This window comes from Mauremys reevesii, linkage group 14 (assembly GCF_016161935.1).
Source record: "Mauremys reevesii isolate NIE-2019 linkage group 14, ASM1616193v1, whole genome shotgun sequence".
Taxonomy (NCBI): Eukaryota; Metazoa; Chordata; order Testudines; family Geoemydidae; genus Mauremys; species Mauremys reevesii.
The window spans coordinates 20,609,342-20,634,621 of NC_052636.1; the positions used below are offsets into that span (position 1 = coordinate 20,609,342).

Sequence of the window (25,280 nt, forward strand, 5' to 3'; positions counted from 1 at the left end):
GGGTTAGGGCTGTGTAACTACATTGCTCAGCTGTGTGGATTTTTCACACCCCTAAGCAATATAGTTATCCCGATAAATGTCTTTAGTGTAGACCAGGTCTTAGTTTTCTCTTGTGTTTTATGCATTTACCTTACTTCTCTACCTCCTCCTACTTTGAAAGATTAAAAAGTGTGAAAAGAGAGGTATTTTTCTCCATGATGCAAACATTGCGACATAGAAGACCCCTTCTACCAACACACATGGCAGAAGAACCCGAGATATATGAACTCACAGAAGTGTTGGGACTCACGTTGGAAGAAACCACAACTTGAGCCAAGGTTCAGTTGTTGGCAATGGGGATTAAAAGAAAACTAACATATATGACAAGAATTTGTGATCTTTGAATATGTTATTGTTACCAGTTAAAATGAAATTATAGGTGAAGTTATTGGATAAAGAGTAAGAGACTGTGTGATAATGTGAATTATTTTGGAAAACTGAAAGTCATCTTGTTTTTGTGTTTTGTTAGTCGTACAGGAAATGATGGCTAATCTTGAAAAGTTAATTTGATTTAATTTACCCTGGTTCCTCAACTGTTGCTACAGCTCTAGTACCCATCAATCCAAAGACTGAGAGAAATGGAGAGTTCCAACCATTGTCCTTTTACTATCTTATTGTTCCTCTCTCTGTTTTTTGTGCTGGCCTTTCTATTCTATTACTTTCTGCCTTTGTTTAGTGGTAACAGTTGGTTTCCATCGCTCACGTTTGTTTAAATCTCTATCTGTTGTGAAATAAATTTTTTGCTTGTTCAATAACTGTACTCAGGTGCTGTGTGAGATACAGTAGTAATGGTCCACAGTAAAACTAGTAACCTGGGATATTTGGGGAAGAGAGGATCTGGGATTTCACCGAGTATCTGGTGATCCAGGCTGGACCCCAGAGGGAGACACATTGAAGGAACTCAAGGGTTAAAATGGCTGCTGTAGCTCAGAGGAGGGTCCTTGATTTCCAGCAGGCTGGTGAGTTTGGTCACTAACATCCAGCTGCCAAATGCAAAAGTCCCTCTTCCTTGTGGCAGGTGGCAACAAGGAGACTCACAGCCCTCAGCACCCTGAGAAGGGTCACAATGTGTCTCTATGTTGATCCACCTGTCAAATCCACACAGGGAAAGCTCCCGATAGCACAAAACTCTGCCCTATGAAATCATGGAGCATGTGCTCTGTGCTCTGTGAAAGCATGTAAAGAATCCAAGCGCTGGAGGACAGGGTTTGGGTCCAGAGCGACCTAGACAAATTGGAGGATTGGGCCCAAAGAAATCTGAGGAGGTTCAACAAGGAGAAGTGCAGAGTCCTGCACTTAGGACGGAAGAATCCTTTGCACTGCCACAGATTGGGGACTGAGTGAGTGAGGGGGGTTTGATAGCAGCCTTCAACTACCTGAAAGAGCAGCATTGTGGGCTTTCTCCTTGCCACTTTTGCTGGGCTGAGCAGGCGTCCTGGAGGCCTTTCTAGAAGAGCATTGGGAACAGAGTTAGAAAAACCAATGTGAAAACCAGAACCTCAGGTTTAGACTCATTTATTTATAATATTAAATCTTCAATTCTAGTGTCACAGTCAATACAATTGATTCAGCCTGATAGTTGCCCAAAGGGAAACTTAACGTCTCTCCAAGGGGAGTGGAGAGAAAACACTTTTCACAGTCCGAGAGAGACAAGGCGGGTGAGGGTAAGAGCTTGCAGAGGACCAACCTCTGTTGGTGAGAGAGACAAGCTGTGGAGCTAACCCCACACACTTCTTCAGTTCTGTGTAGCCTGGAAGGTCGTCTCTTCCATAACCAGCAGTTAGAACATAAGAACAGCCACACTGAGTCAGACCAGTTCATCTAGCCCACTCTCCCGAAAGTGGCCAATGCCCGGCGCCCCAGAGGACCCCTGGGACCAACATGGAAACACCACCACCACAAACAAGGTTAAAAGTCAATGCACAGGGGAGAAGGATCTTGTGTTTCATTCCTTATGTGCTAGTCCCATCATGTGGCCATTTCCTTTTCTTCCTTTCTCTTAAAAGCTTTGGTGTTTTGCACAGAAACATTATTTCCCCAGGAGAGACCCAGGAGTGGGGGCTGCATTCCAGTACCAAACAGTCACTGGAAGGGGGCAGACAAAGGCCTTTAGGATGAGGCGTCCGTCACTGTCAAAAGATCATCTCCCTCCTGCAAGTCACTGGCAGCCTGAATTTGTTCCTTATCCTCCCAGAGTCTGGGGGCTGGAATCAGCACTACCCAGCCCCTCCGTATGTAGCAGGAACAAACACAAACCTGGTCTTTAAAACAAGCTGTCCCCTTCCTTCTCAGGGAAGATTTTTCTGTGATTGAAGTGGAGCTTCAGTTCCCCTCTCCTAGGGGTGGGGCGGGTGTGGGGCCAGCTCCCAGTGACATCTGTTTTCACCTTTGCCCACTTTCAGTCACTCTGGGATCCTAACTCTGCTCCTAGCTGTCAGGCAGCTTCCAGCCCATCCACCCTGTTCATTAACTCCATGGTCATGTGTCACCCCCTTTGTCAGTGCACAGAGCCTGCAGGAAAGCTACTGCGTGCCAGACGCATTGGTGGTATAGTGGTGTGCATGGGTGTCTTCTAAGCAATTCATCTGGGTTTGATTCCCAGCCAGTGCAATAATGGCTTTTCTCTTTTGTTGTTTCCTCATCTGGAAGTGGTACAATTTCAGTCACATTGTGTTACAATCACATTATCTATAGAATGAAATAATAAATGTGTCAAAGTCCAGCAGGTCATACAGGATGGAGGCACACAAGGGGCTGGAATGTGTCATCTGAGAAAGACAGAACACTTGGAAACCTGCATCTCCCATCCCCTGGCCAAAACAGGGTGGGGTACAGCTCTGACTGAGAGGCCTAACAGGAGAAATTTCAGCCCAAAGACAAATTTGTGTGAAATGTTGAGAAATGAAGAGCCCCCCAAATCCCCAGAACTCTAGTGTCACCCCCATGGCACCAGCACAGGGTACCCAGTGAAATGGGGTTATAGAATACAAGGGGGGAGGCAGCAGGGAGAGAGGTGACAGGGAATCTCTCTTTTTCTTTCTCTCGTCACTTTCTGTTCTTCTCTTTCCTTCCAGGAACTGCAGTCACAGCAGGGAGGGGTTTGTCTCCGTGTCTGTCACGGAGGTGGTGGAAGTGATGGATTCTGTGACTTCCTGCAACCTCCGTGACTTCTGCAGTGGCCACAGTGGCTGACTCCAGGGCCACTCAATCAACTGGCTCCGGGGACCGCCCAAGCAGCGGCCAATGCGGCTGGCCCGGGGACCACTTGACCAGTGGTCCCGAGGGCAGCAGGAGCAGCCACAGCTTGGTGGCCTCTGGCAGCACTTCTGGGGTGGCCGGAGCAGCAGCTGGCCCCCTGGGGCTCCCCCCTGCCCTAGCAGCAGCTGGAGTGGCAGCGACTCTCAGGGCTTCTCCCCTGGTAGCTGGTGCTCATTATCCATCAAATAAATCAAAACACTTTCCCCTGCAAGTGGATTTAGCCCGGGACCCTCAGAGTCAGCAGCTGTTACGCCCCCACTGAGCTCTCTGGCCAGGTGTCCTAGTGCCGGGAGCCTCCGATGTAGATCCTAAAATAGCGTTTTTGAACCAGGGGGGCTGAAATTTTGGACCAGACATTGTAGCTCCACTGTTATTTTACTGAATTGCTTCAAAACAGCAAGTGTCGAAAGTCTCCTAGGTGCCAGGCTCTCTGCCATGGAAACAGCTGCCCCTGCTCTCCAGGAGTCTGTGCGTTCCACCCAGCAACGTACAAACCTGCTTCACACTGAAGGGGGGTCAGACAGTGACGGTAACGCAAATCTTCAGACTATTAACCCAGGTCCCTTTCTTTAACCCAGGACATGCCAGTCACCTGTTAGCCATGGCGTTATCTTCATCTTCAAATACCTCTCAGGACATTTAACAGAGGGAGTGAACCCCCTGAAAATGGCTCCCTGTTGAGGCATTGTACCGTACCTGCCCCTGGAGACTGTCTGGTTTTATACTCTTAGAGCTTTTTCTCTTCAAACCCCTTATCCCAATCTCTGGGCCAACCTCCGCATTTCAGAGTTTAGAATTTACTCTCATCACCCTCCTATGGCACTTTCCATGTGACTGAGACAAAGCAAGTGGGGGAAGCTCCGTGGCTAATGAAAACCAATGCTCTGGGTGAGGCCTGAACTCACACCCACAGCTGTATTTCCCCCTGCATGAACCACTATAGGTGCTTCTTAGACAAACTTGGGCTGTTGGTGGTTATGTGTGTCTGTGCTTCACCACTTTGGCTGCTCTGTGAAAAGCTGATGGTTCAAACAGAAGCTGGTGAGTTTTTGTTTTGTTTTAAGCAATTAGAGTCTAGTACATTTTAACAGGCAGAAAATGTCCTATTCTGGTCTAGCCCCATTTGACTCCTTCTGTCCATCTTCTTCCTTCGCCCTCAGTGACTTTCCTTCCCCATTGGGGACATGCAGAGATGAACCCCAGTCAGTCTGTGTCACAGAGAGTCTGTATCTCCTAAGGAATGTGGGTGAAGGATTCCAGCTGAATTAACGCCCTCACCTGGGTTAGAAACATTTGTTTCTTTCGAGCACATAGTGGGAAATGGGACATTAATTCAGACCCAGGAGGCAAGGCAGAGAGGCTTCATGCTCTTGATCTCCATGAAGGGAGAGAGGATCCCCAGGAAGGAACAGAGCTTCCTTTAGACTCAAGCTGGGTCTCCTGGAAGTTGGAAAAGACCCTTGGTCACTGAGGATCTCATGGGATCGTGCTGCTCCAGAGGCTCGAGAGTCCTGGGTGCGGGGAGGGTGTCACTGCACAGTCTGAAATGGAAGGGATGACCCTGGAAGGGAGGGGGAGGAACAGAAAATGGAGAGGAATGAAACAGAATAAACGCCTCTTCTCTCTCCCATCCCCAACCCAGCAAGAACTGTTATCAGTGGGGAAACTCCCCACGATGAATGGCAGAGACCACAGAGACATTTGCCTCATGCTGAGAAGTAAGGTGACCAATCACCAAGTGTGAAAAATCAGAGATTTTCACCAGATGCATTGGTGGTATAGTGGTGAGCATAACTGCCTTCCAAGCAGTTGACCTGGGTTCAATTCCCAGCCAATGCAATGATATGATGATTCCTCCACTGGGAATTGGTTTAATTTCAGTCACATTGTTTCAGTTTATCAACGGAATGAGAGAATCAGTGTCCCAAATCCCAACAGGTCATTAAACACCCAGTGGAGGAAGAAAGGGGTGGGACTATATAATAAGCAGTTGGAGTCATCCTGGTATTACAATGCTTGGTTTATTTTTTTTTTAAATTCCTTTACTTCCCTCTCCCTTTTAGACTCAGAGCCTTTAAGGTCAGAAGGGACCAGTGTGATCATCTACTCTGACCTGCTGCACCTTGCAGGCCAAAAGACCCCACCCACCCACTCCTGGAATAGACCCGGGAGGGGAGGCAGCTCCGTGCTCTGCCCCTACCCCAGGCAGGGCATGGAGGCCCTCTGCTCCCCTCCCCCCACAAGGGGTGTGCAGAGATGTGCCAGCAGCACTACGGTGGCTCCCTGCCCACTCTACCTCCGGTCCTTCCGTGCCACTCCCAGAAGTGTCTGGCATGTCCCAGCATCCCCTGGGGTGGGGGGAGTGTCTCCACGTGCTGCCCCTGCCCCGAGCACCAACTCTGCAGCTCCCATTGGCCAGGAACTGTAGCCAATGGGAGCTCTGGGGGCAGCGCCTGCAGACAGCAGCACATGGAGATCCCCTGGCCCCATCTTCTAGGAGCTGCTGCCAGAGGGTTGTGTGTACCGGTCACTTTGGGAGCTGCACCACCCCTCCTGCATCCCACCCCCACCCCCAGCGCAGAGCCCGCACCCAAATTTCCTCCCAGAGCTTTGCTTGTCTTCCTTTCACCAGAACCATCCTTCTTCTCCTGGGCTGCAAGTAGCCACCCCTGGGAAGCCAAGAGGCAGGCACAGGATTCTGCAAGGTACGTGTCCCACAGCACCGCGATGGATGGTGCGATGAAGGTAAGTCTTCCTGAGGCACAATGAACTGCAATGCAGCGAACCACTGGCCAGGCAGTCAGGGCGAAGGGCATTCACTGGAGGTACAAGCTTGTGAGTGACTCCTGAGCACAGGGCCCCTTCCCCTTTTAAGGACCTGCTCCTCATGGCCTGCGACTAGAGATGACTTGGCTGCATCTGGTGGGTCACACTCCACCTCAGCCAGTGTTCCTGCTCTGGGTGTGCGAGTGCTGCCTAATGAGAGTCCCAGACACCTTGTCTATCTAGGAGCTCTTCTGATCTTCCAGCTGTTCAACCAGCCCCTTCATCCCACAAGCATTGCAGGAGGGAGCGGGGGAAAGCCACTTCACAGGCATTCAGAGAGGGAGAGGAGACAAAAATGGGAATGGGGGAAGTATAACAGACCTATTGAGCATAGAAATCACTGCTGCTCCTACAACAGCAGGGACAGGCCACTAGGAGCTGGGAAAGTTTAAGCCCTCATGTTTCTGCCTGGTTTTGAACCAGGGACCTTTTGCATGTTAGGCAAATGTGAGAACCACTACACTACAGAAACTCTGTTGCAGGGCTCTGCCCCTCCCTTCATAAGAACATAAGAACGGCCATACTGGGTCAGACCAAAGGTCCATCCATCCCCATATCCTATCTGCCAATAGTGGCCAATGCCAGGTACCCCAGAGGGACTGAACCTAACAGGTAATGATCAAGTGAGCTCTCTCCTGCCATCCATCTCCACCCTCTGACAAACAGAGGCTAGGGACACCATTCCTTACCCATCCTGGCTAATAGCCATTAATGGACTTAACCTCCATTAATTTATCTGCAAAAAGAACAAGGAGAACATATGGCACCATAGAGACTAACAAATGTATTTGAGCATAAGCTTTTGTGGGCTAAAACCCACTTCATCGGATGCATGCAGTTAAAAATACAGCAGGAAGATATATATACACACAGAGAACATGAAAAAAATGGTTGTTGCCATACACACTATAACGAGAGTGATCAGTTAACGTGAGCGGTTATCAGCAGGAGAAAAAAACCTGGTGTTGGGAGGGGAACAGGAGAAAGGACAAAGGAAGCAAGAGACGAAGAGAAAAGAGGGATCAGACAGTGGATGGAGCAAGAGGTGAAACAAAAAGGACAAACCCCAATGTCTCCAGTGATTCTAAGGGACAAAATATAGGTGCGGAATGAAATTCTGCCTCCTTAAGCTCGTGTTTTCCATGCCTAGAATTCAACTGTCACCAGATGGATCAGACTGAACAGGTTTCAAACCTCCAGGAGGCTCTTACCTTCTAAACAGGGACGGCTGTTTTCTAGTAAAATCACTAAGAGGGAAGGAGAAAACTCTAAAGAGGTTCCTCCTGGCGCTCACGTCCGTGAACCCGAATACTCTCTCAGTCCTCAAAGAGAGACCTGGAGAAGGAGACTTGCTGAAGCAAAGCCACAGGGGTCTCTGAGGTTTCCCTGGCCCCTCGCCCCTGTCCTGCCTGGCTGATGTCAGCATCTCTCTGTGAGGTCACCACCTCCCCACCACCTTGGACCAATAGTCTGAGGTCCTGCAAAAGGCCTTTGTGATGTCACTGCCACACCCCTCCCTTGCTGTGCTAATGTCCTGCCCCTGGTCAGGCACTTTGCAGGTTTGAGCTACTCCCTGAGGATCACCCCACTCAAGGAGCGTTCGTTCTAGGCAGCAAGCCGGCTAGACAGGGAAACATCAGACGCTGCTCCCAATGTTACACTCAGTTTGTCAGAAATTAGTCGACTTTATGGCCAGAAGAGACCATTAGAGCATCTAATCTGACCCCCTGAATATCACAGGCCTCCTGTATGACACAAGAGCTACTTTTGGGGCAAACACATTCCAGAAAGGCATCTAGTCTTCATGAAATGACATCAAGAGATGGAGAATCCACCACTTTCCTTGTAGCTTGTTCCTGTGGTGAATCATCCTTGCTGTTGAATATTTGAGCCTTAATTGTAATATGAATTTGTGTCTTTTCACCTTCCAGCCACTGGGTATTGTTATGCTTTTCTCTGCTCGATTCAAGAGCCCTTTAATACCCAATCTTATCTCTCCATTAAGACACTTCAATACTTCAGTGAAGTCACCTTTCAATCTTCTTTTGATCAGCTAAACAGGTTGAGCTCTTTCAATAGCTCCCTAGAAGGCATTTTTCTCCAGCCCTCAGAACATTTGGTGGCTCTTTGCTGTCCCAAACTCTAATTTCACAACATCTTTTTCAAACGAGGACACCAAAACTGGAGGCAGTATTCCAGTATCAGGCTCACTGATGCTGTGTCACCTCCTGTGACGTTACTGACATAATCTGTAACTGTATAGATCACCATTGCGGCCACTGTTCTATATTTGCAGCCAATATTGTAGAAAGGTTGTTGTGTAAGGGGTCTATGGAGAGGTTCTGATTGGCTGATAATGATGCTCTCTCTAGATGTGTATCATTTTTGTAGCTGACGTTATGAATATTGGTTCTATGCTGCCTGTATTTCAAAGTTGTGCTCTGCTTCTGGGAAACACCCCAGACAAGTTGGTGTCAGTTCTGCCTAGCCGGCTTGATGCAGGTTAGGGAAATGTGATAACCACTACAATACAGAAACTCCATTACAGTGCACTGCCCTGCCCTGCCCTCAAATTCCCTGCACTTTGGTGGTGCTCACCCTGGCACACACTGATGGGCGAACCTGGAGAAACTGGCAGCAGCTCTCTGATGGGTCAGCTGGAAGAGCAGAGGACTGGAGCGGGGCTCAGGAAGTTGTCCTTACATCGCCCTTGTGACTCTAGGTTGAAGGGGAGCTTCTTTTTCTTCCCCTTGCTGAGAAGCAGCAAGAGAAGAAAGAAAGGTCCGGTGGGCCAACTGGGTGCAGAAGCCAATGCTGCCTTTTCCTGCAGTGAAGCCCAAAATGAGGGACTTGCATTGAGTAGAGGCAGTGCTGGGCTTCTAGGAAAGAGCCCACTGCTCCAGAAAGAGGGATGAAACAGCCTGCTGAAGCCTGGGATTGAACCAGGGACCTTTAGACTTTCAGTCTAATGCTCTCCCACCTGAGCTACTTCAGCAACTGTAGGGGGCCTTTTTGGGCTGCTGCTTCTCACCTTGAAGTTTGTTCTCCATAAACCATCTCTCCAGTCAACACTGGCCAATGCAAGACGGACATCGCTTGCTATTTTAGCACTTGGAAACGTCATCAACTAGTCTCTGGATCTCTCGAATGCTGCGCTTCAGTTCATGGGGGAAAGGCGAGAGAAGCGACCTTTGAACAAAGGGCCTGGGGTTAACATCCTAACGCTGTCTGTCTCCGACTGTAACACTATTTAATACCGGCCCACCCTGTGCTGGTGAGTGCTCCATTGCTAGATGTTAGTACATTTCAGTTACTGTCAAAATTAAAAGTTTCTATATGCTTAGAAGAAATGATTTTTTCATATGCTTATATACGGCATGAATAAATACAGATTTACACATCCTAGCATGAACATTTCTTGTCTTATATGATAGAGAAAATCATGCCTCCAGATTGTGCATCGAAATAATGAAATGAGCTACAAATGCAATAAAAATAAGGTATTCAATGGTTTAACATGGAGTGGGGCTGGGGGGTTCCGAAGACACGTCTTGCCTGGGATGCTACTTGGTCTAGGGGAGGGCCTGTCAGGGAAAACAGGAGTTAGTCTCACACGCCTATTTCCAGGCTGTAATCTGTGGGCGCCCTGCTCTGGGGGAGGGATCGCGGCAGCCCAGACTCAGGGCTGGAACAGGCCCCGGATTGAGGGGGTGGCTGCAGGGTTTGCAGCGCTCTGATGTCTCAGACAATGTGTCTATCCCAAAGCCTCAAATCTGCGTCCCCAGAAGGCTCCTGCGCTGCCTCCGCTCCTTTCACAGTCTATAGCAAGGAGCAGCAGCAAGGGTCAGGATGAGCCATGGGCACAAAGTGGGGGCAGAGGCTTCAGGAGGAAACCCAGCCCCAGAGCAGAGGGGATGGGAGGCTTTTTCTCTCCTTAGCCACGGGCTATAGCTCCGAGAGCTCTGTGAAATGCCTCCCGCCCACAGCCTGGGGAAGGGAAGGAGTCCCAGGTTCTAGCTCGATTTGGAGGAGGATCACTGGACCCTAGAACCACTCGCTGCCCTTTCCCAGAGAAACCTGTGATGCCCAGAACAGGGCTGAGATAAATGCTGACAGGAGTCAGGAATTGCTCCCCTGGAATAGCAGCAGGACTGGGCAGCTGGAAATCTCCCCAAAGGAGCTGAAGCCTTGGTGGGTCAGACATAGATGCCCCAGGTACTGCATGGGGGGCTTAGGTTTGTTTCTGGACAAGAGCAGTGAGAGTTTTATTGCCTCAACATTTCAGTGGAAAAATTCAGACCCAAAGTGTGTGTGGTGGGGAGGTCGATAGCGGTTTCTTTGGGTTTGATTTAGTTTGTTTTCTCATTCTCATTGTAAAAGCCCTGGATCATTTTGATGGGAACAATGTTTGTGGAAGGCCAAGGACAAGTAAGAAAAGTTAAAAATCTGCATTGGAGTGAGGGGGTCTGTGTGGGCCAGGGCAGGGGTGGAGATTTTCATGGGGAGGGAGTTAGGGGATAAACGACAGGCTTTTGCGGGAACACAGGGGGATGTTTTGCAGTTTAACCTACCCACTTTCCTGTGCTGCTGCCCAGCTCAGACCCCACTGACACCCCTGTGACGAAGTGGGAATTTTCTGGATGTTTTGTTTGCATCTTGTGTGTACCTCAGTTTCCCCTATTTGTGGCACGATTATCTAGGTTAAAGGTCCAAAATGTGGGGTGCCCCCTGCCAGGGGGATGGAGTAACATTCAGGGTGATGCAACTGGGCCCGGGCCAGCCCCTATGGGGGTGGGGAGGGGGAACCACCCAGCTCCACTCTTGGCTCCAGCCCCAGCTCTGGCCCCTGCCTCAGCCCCCTTACCCCTGTCTGTGTCCCTTCCCCCTTAGCTGCGGCCCTTCTCCCAGCCACGACGCGGAGGGAGCATGGACAGGGGTGGGGGGCATGACCCTGAAGTGTTTTGGGACCACGGATCTCGGTGGTGGGACAAGGGGGTTAAATCTTGGCAGAGACCCCCAAAGGGCAGGTGTGGCTGCTGTCGAGCTGCCTGGGCCCAGACAATGGCCACAAATGCTGTCTCCTAGCAACCAATGGCCGGGGCGCACCTGCTGCAAGAGGCCAGCTGGCCGGGAGGAGCTGGAGAACAAAGAACGAGCTGGAGTCCGGGTGAGCAGGTTGCCAGGGAAACAGGACAAAGGACAGACGAGGGGCAAAGGGCCTGGCTGAGTCGGGCTGTTGGGAGCAAGGAGTCTGCTGGGTTGGGGATTCGAGGAGAGCCCAGGCTCTGAGTTCGGGGTCTCCCCGAGATGGACGTTGCTGAATCTTCCTGCTTCCTGTGCGAACACAGAACTTTCCCAGGCTGGATCCCAGACCCCTAACAAACCTTCTGTTGTACAGCGCTGGCTGAGAGTCACTGGCGACTGTGGAAGTTGGGGTGCAGGACTCCCCTTCGGGGGGGGGGGGGCGTGAGGCTTTCCGAGGTGTCCGATTCAGGTGGACTCACTGCAGGAAGCTCCTGGTGTGGAACAGGGGGGCTGAAAGGTCCAAGGTCAGTCCCAGGAGGGGCTGAAGCCAAGGAGGCTTCCCCCAGTGAGGGCGTCCCCTGGGGGGGTTCACACTGACAAGGCTCCTGCCTGGGTTTGACTCAGAGCTGTTCCAGAGCACGGAGCCTGTGTGCCCGTCACAGCCCCCCAGCATGTGACCTACAGGCTCCACTCTGGCAAAGCTCCCTGTAAATGAGAGACAAACTCCCCCCTTCTCCCAGTTACTCTCCCCTGCAGAGAACCCAGAGCAGCTCCTGCCTCGCTGGGTCTCCTGCCAGCCACAGCTGGCCAAGGAGCTGCCCGAGTGCAGGGGCAGTGTCAGTTCCGACCTCACGAGTACAGTGGCGACGCTCCCTGCCTGTCACGGGGGGGGGGGGGGCGAGGGCTTGATTCCCTGAGGAGAAAGCTGGGATTGTGACACCCATGTATGTCTGCAGCGCAATTAAACCCCACAGCTGGCCCAGGCCAGCTGACTCGGGCTTGCCAGCCTCGGGATCCAGGGGCTGGAGCCTGACCACTGGGACCCTCCCCCCTCGCTAGGTTCAGTGGCCGATATACTGAAGATGAGTTTGTAAGTGGGGAATGTGCACTGGGTGCTGCCACTGGAGAGACACTTCCCAGCAGAAGACCCACCCAGTGAATGTGATCTACTCTAAAAAGATGTGATGACAGAAAGTCAGCCTGGGGCTCTGGATTTATCATCTCGCAACGACTCGATTCAACTTGCTCAGGTTAGAAAGAAATTTGTGTTTTTTTATTGTGAGCCTGAAAATTGCCTCCAGTGTGAAAGTCAGAGTGGGATTATTTCACGCTCACGCACCCTTATCACTAATGAAGGAGTAAAGGAACGTGCAAACCAACGAAGCCTTAACATGTCATTTGCATCCTCAAGCCTGTCCCTGTGGCAGGATCTCAAGGACAGACAGAAATGTTACCCGGTGTCAGGAGGAGAGAGGAAAGCACTTCCCCTCGTGTATTTCCCCAGGCTGTTGTTCAAGGCAGCAGAGGCGCTTTAGGGCATTTTCTGTCACTGATTTTTTTCATGTTGGTGTGGGAGGAAAGACTTAGACCCGCCCACTTTTTGAACATGTGAATGTGAAATGACCAGATGATGAGTTAACAATGATGCTGTTGCACAGGATTTGACTGGAACTAGAAAACAAAAAGCCCTTAAAGTGGAACTCTTGGGTGAATAGAACGAGCTGATTTATAGTCAGCCTTGAAAGGCAATAGACTGTTACATCGGGCAGAACAGCCTGGTTTGGTTGGTTGGTTGTTGTCCCTGATAAATTGCAGAGGGTTCAGAGAAGAGCCACAGGAATGATTAAAGGCTTGAGCAGGCAGAGAAGTTTAAAAACAAACCGAACCTTCCCTGCTCCTGCCGGCTGTGACTGCTGAGGACATTTTCCTTCTCTACTCCAGAGTCTCTCTTCTGCCAGATTCTCAGCAAGTCAGGCCCCCTGCAGACTATGGCAGAGCAGTTTGGTATGAAGCTGCAGGACTCACAATGTAAGAGTGCAGCTGCTGTAGCATCTTGACTGACCATGGGCTAAATCCTGCAGCCCTGGCAGCCCAGGATAACCTCCCACTGATGGTGATGGGAATTTAGCCTTTGTAACGATCTGTTGGTACCTGAGCTCTCAGATGTGAATTAAACTGGGGGCAGACACAGCTCTGTCCAAACAAGTGAAGGATGTAAGTGAAAGAGCAAAGCTGGCCCTGGGGAGCTGCTGCAGTCCCATCACCACAGCTGGGAGGGAACAGAGGGAAAACACCTGGAGCAGTACTGAGAAAAGGAAGTTTGTCAGTGAGATCAGTAGCAATAAATGTGAACTGAAGGAGTGCTTTCTCCTCTGTGCTGACAGGTTTGAATTGTGTTACTTTACTGTGAGATAAGGCTTTACAATATCCTGCTCTAATTTCAGGATGGGTCTATAACCATAATTAGTCTCTGTTGAACTGGGACTTTCAAAATTCCCAAGGAATTTAAGGGGTGGGGTTCATAGTTGGTCACCTGAGGGAGTGCAGTAGAGTTCAAACCAAAGGCCAGAGAGGCGAGAACAGGGATTGTGGGACACCTCCCGGAGGCCAATCACAGCACTGTCATCGACTAGGGTGTCTACACTGGTACCGTGGCGCTGTAGCCCCGGCTCAGAAAGCTGTACGCCTCTCGTTGGGAATCCCTCTGATTTACATCTCTCTGTGAGGTCACCACCTCCCCACCAATAGTCTTTGACCAATAGTCTGAGTTCCTGCAAAAGGCCTTTGTGATGTCACTGCCACATGCCTCCCTTGCTGGGCTAATGTCCTGCCCCTGGCCAGGCACTTTGGAGGTTTGAGCTACTCCCTGGGGATCACCCCACTCAAGGAGCGTTCGTTCTAGGCAGCAAGCCGGCTAGACAGGGAAGCATCAGATGCTGCTCCCAATGCTACACTCAGTTTTTCAGAAATTAGTCGACTTTATGGCCAGATGAGACCATTAGAGCATCTAATCTGACCCCCTGAATATCACAGGCCTCCTGTATGACACAAGAGCTACTTTTGAGGCAAACACATTCCAGAAAGGCATCTAGTCTTCACTGAATGACATCAGGAGATGGTGAATCCACCACTTTCCTTGGTAGCTTGTTCCTGTGGTGAATCATCCTTGTTGTTGACTATTTGTGCCTTAGTTGTAATATGAATCCTTGATCTGGCTCCCAGCCCCTCTCCAAGGGTTGCAGCTATCTGGAGGTGCTGCCTTCCTCAGTCACACCTCATTCATTCAACAGGGCAATTGATTACAAAGTGGGGGGAAGATCTTATTCTACTTCTAGCAAGAAGGCATTTTTCTTTTACCTTAGGGGCTCGCTATAACATATTACCAAGGTTCAATACAAAGTCATATACAAGTTATACACAAATGCACAATGCAGAGATTTATCTAAAACTGCATTGATTGACTGCTGTGTGCAGTAATATAGTGACCCCTGGGTCTTCGAATGAGGGTTTATACTTCGGGGTGGGGGGCACGAGTCGGAGGTGGGCGGGTGGGCAAAGATGCGAGCAGTGATCTAGCATAGATTCTAGGGGCAGGGATGTGTGTTTATGGCAGGGGAGGGAGGACGTGAAAAGAGGCGAGTGGTGGGTAGGGGGCTGACTGAGAGGACGCAGGAAGCCAGCGGGGGGCTAAGGTGGTGGGGCAGAGCAGGGAGGGGGTGGGTCCTATTTTACTGCTGTGAAATGGTCACCCTATGTGCGTCGTTTCTTTCCCCCTCTACAGGCCTCCAGATACCATCAGTGCCTTGCTAGTGTGCCATGCACCGTGAGAGATCTCTTCTCTTTGTGTGTGGCTGAGTGTTTCCCTTGTGTGTGAATTTATTAAACAATATATTGAGCTGTGTAATGGCTACCTTGAATGTATAGAAAATGAGAATCAGAGATCTTCGTTTTTATCACTGATTTGATTAATAAATATTTACATACTGAGAATGATACAATTACTAAAGGAAGCTTTCAAATTTCAAAGGAAATTGCTGCTGCTGGGAAACACTTCACAGAAGGCGAGGTTTTTAAAAAAAAAAAAGTGTCTCTTGCTTGCTGTACCTGAGTTATGTCCAGAAAAGAGGGGAATATTTGAGAATGTCAGTCTATCACACAAGACTGTACAGAGAAGAATAGCTGACATTTTTACCAATCTAAGTGATCAGTTAAAGCAGAGAGTCAGCGAATTCTGCTTTTACTCAGACTCATAGGGCTTGGCTACACTTGAGAGTTGCAGCGCTGGGAGTTTGCAGCGCTGGTCGTGCAGCTGTGTAGGAACAGCGCTGGTGTGTGGCCACACTCACAGCTACCAGCGCTGCAGTGTGGCCACATTTGCAGCATTTGCAGCGCTGTTGGGAGTGATGCATTATGGGCAGCTATCCCAGCACAAGTGTAGCCAAGCCCATAGACTTTAAGGTCAGAAGGGACCATTATGATCATCTAGTCTGACCCCCTGCACAACGCAGGCCACAGAATCTCACCCACCCACTCCTGTAACAACCCCCTAACCTATGTCTGAGTTATTGAAGTCCTCAAATCGTGATTTAAAGACCCCAAGCTGCAGAGAATCTTCCAGCAAGTGACCCATGCCCCATGCTGCAGAGGAAGGTGAAAAACCTCCAGGGCCTCTGCCAATCTTCCCTGGAGGAAAATTCCTACCCGACCCCTGTGACGATGCGGTTCTGGCGGGACCCAACTGAGAGTGCCAATTCAGGACCACTTTCTCAAACAGGGCAGTCACAGCCCTAGGCTGGGGTTTTCTACCTCTAAGGCAAACCAAACCAGCCAGCCAAAGAGGACTCTGGTCTCACCCCACTGGCTAACCACAAGTTACACAAGCAATTTCCTTAGACACTCCAGTCTCCCAGTATCACCACCAGTGCACTCGTCCTGGGGATGAATGGTTATGAAAACCAACACCCCAATAAAAGAAAAAGGTTCTCTCGATCCCAAAGGACCAAGCCCCAGACCCAGGTCAATATACACATCAGATCTTACCCACAAATCACACTGATGCCAATCCTTTAGAATCTAAAATCTAAAGGTTTATTTACAAAGGGAAAAAGGTAGAGATGAGAGGTAGAATTGGTTAAATGGAATCAATTACATACAGTAATGGCAAAGTTCTTAGTTCAGGCTTGCAGCAGTGATGGCGTAAACTGCAGGTTCAAACCAAGTCTCTGGAACATCCCCCGCTGGGATGGGTCCTCAGTCCCTTGTGTAGAGCTTCAGTTTGTAGCAAAGTTCCTCCAGAGGTAAGAAGCAGGATTGAAGACAAGATGGAGATGATGCATCAGCCTTATATAGGCTTTTCCAGGTGTAAGAACCTCTCTGTTCTTACTGTGGAAAATCACAGCAAAATGGAGTCTGCAGTCATATGTACAAGTCTCTGCATACCTTGCTGAGTCACAAGGCGTGTCTGCCTTCTCTCCATGGGTCAATTGTGTAGCTGATGGTCCTTAATGGGCCATCAAGCAGGCTAAGCAGATCTAACACCAGCTTGTCTGGGATATCACCCAGAAGCACATCACCAACTTGAAATACAGACAGTATAGAGCCAATATACATAACTTCAACTAAAAATGATACATGCACACAGACAGCATAATCATAACCAGCAACCCATAACCTGGTCTTAGACATCTTATATGACCCCCTTTACCTAAGATTTGGTGCCACTACAGGACCTTGGTTGCAACCCATGTTCTATATGGTCCCAATTTATATCAATAACGTCACAACTCCCTCAAAGAATTATAGTAGATTTGTGAGGCATGATTTTCCTTTACAAAAACCATGTTCATTCTTCCCCAATGTAAGAGGGGGCAGACTCACCCGGTGGCGCCTCCTGCTGGTTGCCTTGGGAATTAGCTCTCCAGCCCTCAGAGCACACTCTGCAGGCCAGTGATCCGCCTTACCGCAGCTGGCCCCCTGTCCCTCCCAGGACCCCAGTGCCCCTTTTACTGGGTGCTGCTCCCTGGCAGTACCCCCACAGTTCTGGGTCTCCCCCTCCCAGGGGAACCCCCACCCACTATCCCCACGTCACCTCAGTCTTGACTACTGCCCAGTCTCCATCCAGCCCCCGTTCACTGGGGCAGACTGCAGTATGAGCCACTCATCACAGGCAAAGGCCTTTGGACCTGCCGCCTCTGCTTCCCCCTGGGCTGCCCCATTGCAGCCCTGCACCTATTCAGCCTATAGTCAGGCCTGCAGCCTGGGGCTTTCCAGGCCAGAGCTCCCAGCTCCTCTGGCCCTTCCCCAGCCCTGCTCCCACTCTAGGTGTCTTGCTTGGGTCCCTGCAGCCAGGCCCTTCTCCCTCTACAAGCAGAGGGAGACTGACTGGGCACCTGGCTCACAGCCTCTTATAGGGGCCAGCTGGGCCTGACTGGGGCATGGCCCCAGCCCTCTCCTGGGCTGCTTCAAGCCCCGCAGGGCAGGACCAGGTAACCACCCACTACACCCAGCAAATTCCGTTCACCGATGGGTCTCATCATTGGGCTCTACAATTCCACCCAATGTGCCTGGTACTGACGTTAGCCTCAGTGGTCTGTAATTGCCAGCTGCATCTCTGGAGCCTTTTTCATACACTGCTCCAGCCAGGGACTAAAGGCCGCCCCAGACTTTCCCTTTCTCCCTTCTGGGAAATCAAGTTCAAGTTCTACAAGCAGCTAAAGAAGCTTCAACCCTGCATCTGAATTAATGTCACATTTCTCACTGCCCGACACAAACAAATGTCATATCAATCCCAGGTGAGTCCACTTCAGTCATTCCTCAGCCCCATTCCTTCACCCTCCTGCCTTAGCTTAGGGCATTGCGCCACCCTGTGGGCATTTTATGTCCCTCCTCAGTTTCACATACAGACACAATTTCCTTTGCCGTTCAACGAACAGCAAAACCCTTCCGTGTCTCTAGTCTGAGCCAGGGCATTCAATTCCATTGAAACCTTCTCTCCTGCAATGGCAATGGCCAGACAGAGGGGACGTGGCCACCTTCAGTCCTGAGAGTGAGATATTCACTCTCCTCTTTCTTCAAGCTGCTGTTGTTAGTCCATAAAACATGTACCATGGAGTAAAAAGCTGAGTTTACTCCAGGGTGAGGAAAGAAAGGAGCCACCAACTCCCTGAAAAATCTCTGTGCCCCAGAGAGAACCTGCCCCTGCTATTGGAATCACTGATGTGCTTCAGCTACAATGGGGAAAGTATCTGCTCTCATGGGGGTATAGCTCAGTGGTAGAGTGTTTGACTGCAGATCAAGTGGTCCTTGCTTCAAATACACGTGCTCCCTAATAAGCCTCTCCTTATTCATTTATTTTTTTTTTAAAAAAGGGAAAACATTTTGATTTCCATTCTCCATTATGTTCAGGAGCTCCACTATACGGGGATGCTTGAAATGAATGTAAACACTCAACATTTCACTGTCCAAAGGCATAAAAACCTAGCAAACCTGTCCATCAGCTGAAATCAGTTCCAAGCCTCTAAGTGTCTAGTTTATGTTTTCATCAGTTAAACAAAGGGATCATATGAATGTACATTTGCAGATCCCTCCTCTCCAGGGCTGTGCTGTGCAGAAGAACAAGAACCACATCCAGTTGGGGCTCAGGAGTCTGACGAGCAAAGGCCACTTGGTGCGGGCTAAAGTCACCAGCACTTTGGCTCCTTCCCATTCAACCAGCAGCTGGGCCCCCAGGACAAGGCATGAGAAGAAGACAGTGGCTGTGAGCAGGAAAATAGCCACCAAGAAGCTGGCTAAAGCTGTCAAGATCCCCAGGAAGGTCACCATGCCCATGTCTAGAATGTACTGACTGCAGCAGGGACCAAAAAGGCAGAGAAAAGCCCTCAAAAGTTCTAAGCTGCCAAGCCCCAGAAGGTGATCAAAATCCTACCTAAAATCAAGACAGGATAAGGCTAATGTCACCTCCAAAGCCAGGGATAAGAAGGTAACACTGAGAAAGAAGTGGAGAGATTTCCATTGGGATGACTCCTGCTCCCCTAATGGCTCTGTTACGAATCACCATGGACCACCCGGGGAGATCAAAGTCATTCATCATTCATTCATTCATTCATGCCCGTCACCCCAACCGGGGTATGGGCCGCCAACAACAGATCTCCATAGTCTTCTATCCTGGGCCATTCGCTCTAGCTGGTTCCAGGTATAGCCCATTTTTTTGCTATCAACCTGAAGGTCGCGTCGCCAGGTATTTCTTGGGCGGCCTCTTTTCCGCTTGCCTTGGGGGTTCCACTGCAGTGCCTGTCTGGTGATGTTGGTTGGCTGCTTGCGTAGTGTATGTCCTATCCAGCCCCACCTTCTCCTTCTAATTTCTTCCTCTGCTGGGAGTTGATGGGTCCTCTCCAAGAGGTGGATGTTACTGATGGTGTCTGGCCAGCGGATCTGGAGAATCCTTCTGAGGCAGCTATTAATGAAGGTCTGGATCTTCCTGGTGGTTGTTTTGGTTGTCCTCCAGGTTTCAGCTCCATACAGTAAGACTGATTTCACGTTGGAGTTGAACAGTCGAATCTTTATTGCCAAAGACAGCTCTCTGGAGCTCCAGATGTTCTTGAGCTGTAAGAAGGCTGCTCTTGCCTTACCAATCCTTACTTTGATGTCTGCGTCTGTGCCACCCTGCTGGTTGATGATGCTACCTAGGTAGGTGAAGGACTGCACTTCTTCCAGGGGGCTTCCATTCAGTGTGACTGGGTCGTTGCTGATGGAATTGATCCTAAGGATCTTGGTCTTGTCCTTGTGGATGTTGAGGCCAACCTGTGATGACGTGGCTGCCACTACGTTGGTCTTCTCTTGCATCTGCTGTTTACTGTGCGAAAGGAGTGCAAGGTCGTCGGCAAAGTCCAGGTCATCAAGCTGGGTCCACAATGACCATTGGATTCCATTCCTACGCTTGTAAGTGGATGTCTTCATAATCCAATCGATGACGAGAAGAAAGAGAAGTGGTGACAACAAGCATCCTTGTCTGACTCCGGTTCGCACCTGGAAGCTGTTTGTGAGCTGCCCTCCATGGATCACTCTACAGTGTATGCCGTCGTATGAATTCTTGATCAGGTTGACCACCTTTGCTGGGATGCCATAGTGCCGAAGGAGCTTCCAGAGGGTCTCTCGATCCACGCTATCGAATGCTTTCTCATAAGAACATAAGAACATAAGAACATAAGAAAGGCCGTACCGGGTCAGACCAAAGGTCCATCTAGCCCAGTATCTGTCTACCGACAGTGGCCAATGCCAGGTGCCCCTGAGGGAGTGAACCTAACAGGCAATGATCAAATGATCTCTCTCCTGCCATCCATCTCCATCCTCTGACGAACAGAGGCTAGGGACACCATTCTTACCCATCCTGGCTAATAGCCATTTATGGACTTAGCCACCATGAATTTATCCAGTCCCCTTTTAAACATTGTTATAGTCCTAGCCTTCACAACCTCCTCAGGTAAGGAGTTCCACAAGTTGACTGTGCGCTGCGTGAAGAAGAACTTCCTTTTATTTGTTTTAAACCTGCTGCCTATTAATTTCATTTGGTGACCCCTAGTTCTTATATTATGTGAATAAGTAAATAACTTTTCCTTATCCACTTTCTCAACATCACTCATGATTTTATATACCTCTATCATGTCCCCCCTTAGTCTTCTCTTTTCCAAACTGAAGAGTCCTAGCCTCTTTAATCTTTCCTCATATGGGACCTTCTCTAAACCCCTAATCATTTTAGTTGCTCTTTTCTGAACCTTTTCTAGTGCTAGAATATCTTTTTTGAGGTGAGGAGACCACATCTGTACACAGTATTCGAGATGTGGGCGTACCATGGATTTATATAAGGGCAATAATATATTCTCAGTCTTATTCTCTATCCCCTTTTAATGATTCCTAACATCCTGTTTGCTTTTTGACCGCCTCTGCACACTGCGTGGACATCTTCAGAGAACTATCCACGATAACTCCAAGATCTTTTCCTGACTCGTTGTAGCTAAATTAGCCCCCATCATGTTGTATGTATAGTTGGGGTTATTTTTTCCAATGTGCATTACTTTACATTTATCCACATTAAATTTCATTTGCCATTTTGTTGCCCAATCACTTAGTTTTGTGAGATCTTTTGAAGTTCTTCACAATCTGCTTTGGTCTTAACTATCTTGAGCAGTTTAGTATCATCTGCAAACTTTGCCACCTCACTGTTTACCCCTTTCTCCAGATCATTTATGAATAAATTGAATAGGATTGGTCCTAGGACTGACCCTTGGGGAACACCACTAGTTACCCCTCTCCATTCTGAGAATTTACCATTAATTCCTACCCTTTGTTCCCTGTCCTTTAACCAGTTCTCAATCCATGAAAGGACCTTTCCTTTTATCCCATGACAGCTTAATTTACATAAGAGCCTTTGGTGAGGGACCTTGTCAAAGGCTTTCTGGAAATCTAAGTACACTATGTCCACCGGATCCCCCTTGTCCACATGTTTGTTGACCCCTTCAAAGAACTCTAATAGATTAGTAAGACACGATTTCCCTTTACAGAAACCATGTTGACTATTGCTCAAGAGTTTATGTTTTTCTATGTGTCTGACAATTTTATTCTTTACTATTGTTTCAACTAATTTGCCCGGTACCGACGTTAGACTTACCGGTCTGTAATTGCCGGGATCACCCCTAGAGCCCTTTTTAAATATTGGCGTTACATTAGCTAACTTCCAGTCATTGGGTACCGAAGCTGATTTAAAGGACAGGTTACAAACCTTAGTTAATAGTTCCGCAACTTCACATTTGAGTTCTTTCAGAACTCTTGGGTGAATGCCAACATAGTCAACAAAGTTGATGTACAACGAGGAGTTCCACTCCATAGACTGCTCCATAGACTCCATAGACTGCTCGACTATGATGCGGAGCGTTGCTATCTGGTCCGTGCATGATCTGTTCTGCCGGAAACCTGCCTGTTCATCTCGTAGCTGTGGATCGACGGCATCCTTCATTCTCTCTAAGAGGACTCGGTTGAAGACCTTCCCTGGCACCGACAGGAGTGTGATTCCTCTATAGTTGGCACAGTTGCTGAGGTCTCCTTTCTTGGGGATTTTGATGAGATATCCCTCTTTCCAGTCAGCCGGAATCACTTCTTCTTCCCATATTTTCTCAAAGAGGGGGTACAGCATTTCCACTGAGGCATCCAGGTCTGCTTTCAGGGCCTCTGCTGGGATATCGTCAGGTCCAGCCGCCTTCCTGTTCTTCATCATGGTGATGGCTTTTCTGATCTCGTCTCTGGTTGGTTTATCGCAATTGATTGGGAGGTCCTCGTTGGCTGGGTCGATGTCTGGTGGATTTGGTGGTGCTGGTCTGTTCAGGAGTTCCTCAAAGTGCTCTGCCCATCTGTTCATCTGTAGTTCTATTCCTGTTATAGACTTTCCCTGCTTGTCTTTAACGGGACGTTCTGGCTTGCTGAACTTTCCAGACAGTCGCTTGGTAGTATCGTACAGCTGTTTCATGTTACCGCTGTATGCTGCCTGCTCTGCTTCTGCTGCCAGTCCATCCACATAATCTCTCTTGTCCTTCCTAATATTCCTCTTCACTGCTCTGTGGGCTTCAGCATACTCTTTTTGAGATCAAAGTCCTGCAGGACAAACAGCCCCATGGACAGTATAATGAAGTGGTGGCAGTGGGGGGAAGTGCTGTGTTTTGTGTAACACGTGCCAGGTGAGTGATGCACTGACAGGGCAGCTGCCCATGAGCTCATTCTCTTCAATCTACTGCTGCTGTTATTTCAGAGCCAGCACTAGCGGGAGTGTGTCCCTGTCACTTCACCAGCTGTAGAACAGGCTCTGTCTGCAGCCCAGCTCTGATTAATCCCACTTTTTAATGTATTCCTACTGCGATACTTTCCCAGTTCTCTGCCTCATTCAAACATTCCCGTCAGAGACTGAATATGGGGAGGGATGGACTAATTTGTGTGACATTCGGTAAGTTGCCTCGATTTCAGTAAGGCATTTGACATGGTTCCACATGGGGAATTGTTAGTTAAATTGGAAAAGATGGGGATCAATATGAAAATTGAAAGGTGGATAAGGAACTGGTTAAAGGGGAGACTACAATGGGTGGTATTGAAGGGTGAACTGTCAGGCTGGAAGGAGGTTACTAGTGGAGTTCCTCAGGGATCTGTTTTGGGGCCAATCTTATTTAACCTTTTTATTACTGACCTTAGCACATTCCCGCTTTTTATGCCAACAAAGTTTGCGGATGACACAAAGCTGGGAGGTATCACTAACACAGAGAAGGACCGGAATCTCATACAGGAAGATCTGGATGACCTTGTAAACTGGAGTAATAGTAACAGGATGAAATTTAATAGTGAAAAGTGCAAGGTCTTGCATTTAGGGATTAATAATAAGAATTTTAGTTATAAATTGGGGACGCATCAGTTGGAAGTAACAGAGGAGGAGAAGGACATCGGAGTATTGGTTGATCACAGGATGATTATGAGCCACCAATGTGATATGGCCATTAAAAAAGCTAATGCAGTTTTAGGATGCATCAGGCGAGGTATTTCCAGCAAAGATAAGGAGGTGTTAGTACCGTTATATAAGGCACTGGTGAGACCTCATCTGGAATACTGTGTGCAGTTCTGGTCTCCCATGTTTAAGAAGGACGAATTCAAACTGGAACAGGTTCAGAGACGGGCTACTAGGATGATCCGAGGAATGGAAAACCTGTCATATGAAAGGAGACTCAAAGAGCTTGGCTTGTTTAGCCTAACCAAAAGAAGGTTGAGGGGGGATATGATTGCTCTTTATAAATATATCAGGGATTAATATCAGGGAGGGAGAGGAATTATTTAAGCTTAGTACCAATGTGGACACAAGAACAAATGGGTATAAACTGGACACTAGGAAGTTTAGACTTGAAATCAGACAAAGGTTTCTAACCATTAGAGGACTGAAGTTCTGGAACAGCCTTCCAAGGGGAGTAGTGGGGACAAAAGACATATCTGGCTTTAAGACTAAGCTTGATAAGTTTATGGAGGATGGCATGATGGGATAGCATAATTTTGGCAATTCATTTTGGCAATTGATATTTGATTATCAGCAGGCAAGTATGCCCAGTGGTCTGTGATGGGATGTTAGATGGGATGGGATCTGAGTAACAGCAGAGAATTCTTTCCTGGGTGCTGGCGGGTGAGTCTTGCCCACATGCTCAGGGTTTAGCTGATCACCATATTTGGGGTTGGGAAGGAATTTTCCTCCGGGACAGATTGGCAGAGGCCCTGGAGGTTTTTCGCCTTCCTCTGCAGCATGGGGCATGAGTCATTTGCTGGAGGATTCTCTGCAGCTTGAGGTCTTCAAACCACAATTTGAAGACTTCAGTAACTCAGACATAGGTTAGGGGTTTGTTATAGAAGTGGATGGGTAGGATTCTGTGGCCTGCATTGTGCAGGAGGTCAGACTAGATGATCATAATGGTCCCTTCTGACCTTAAAGTCTATGAGATTGAAACCTTGACCAAACTACCTGCTACACATTCAAACCTTCCTGTACACACACAACAGAAACTGGGGCTCTAGAAATGGCAACTTTCCTTTAACACAGATCATTGTTTTCTGTACTTCCAAAGGCACTGAAATAGAAGCACATTACCTTTAAACAGCTGCTATTTCATGATCAGCAGCAGAGCCTCTGTCAATTTATCACCCATAGAGCTGATTGTTTCTAACTGCAGGGTTAGCCAGATCATTCAGTAACATTATCGCTCTGTTTACAAAGCCTTTGGTTAGTGACGAATCATAAGACTTATCCCTTCCTGCTGTAATTCCACCGACTCCAGTGTCTCTTTCCCCATTTCTGGTTCCAAGCAAATTAAAACCACCATCAGAACTAACATGCTGTGGGAAAGTGGAAATGTTGATAGCTCAAGTAATTCTGTGTCTTGTGTGAGTCTATCTGCTTTGTGTGTGAGACCGGTGGGGCTTTTTCTTTGCTCCTGGCAGGTTCAACCAGGTCAGATTTGTGTGTGGGGAGGGGCCAGAGAAAACACACCCTGGCCTTCCAGGTTGGGGTTAGGCAAAGGAATAACAACCCTGTCCCACAAAAAACAAAATATGTTACAGAAACA

At 48.7% G+C, this 25,280-nt stretch overlaps 2 non-coding genes and 1 pseudogene across 2 annotated transcripts; 1 reads left to right on the plus strand and 2 right to left on the minus strand.

Annotated features, from left to right (window-relative positions):
- LOC120381541 overlaps positions 1–25,280 on the minus strand; it is a 682,838-nt pseudogene that overhangs the window by 488,885 nt on the left and 168,673 nt on the right.
- TRNAG-UCC lies at positions 5,065–5,136 on the plus strand. Its single transcript has one exon. It is a non-coding gene; the product is annotated as a tRNA-Gly (tRNA).
- Positions 6,523–6,595, minus strand: TRNAV-AAC. Its single transcript has one exon. It is a non-coding gene; the product is annotated as a tRNA-Val (tRNA).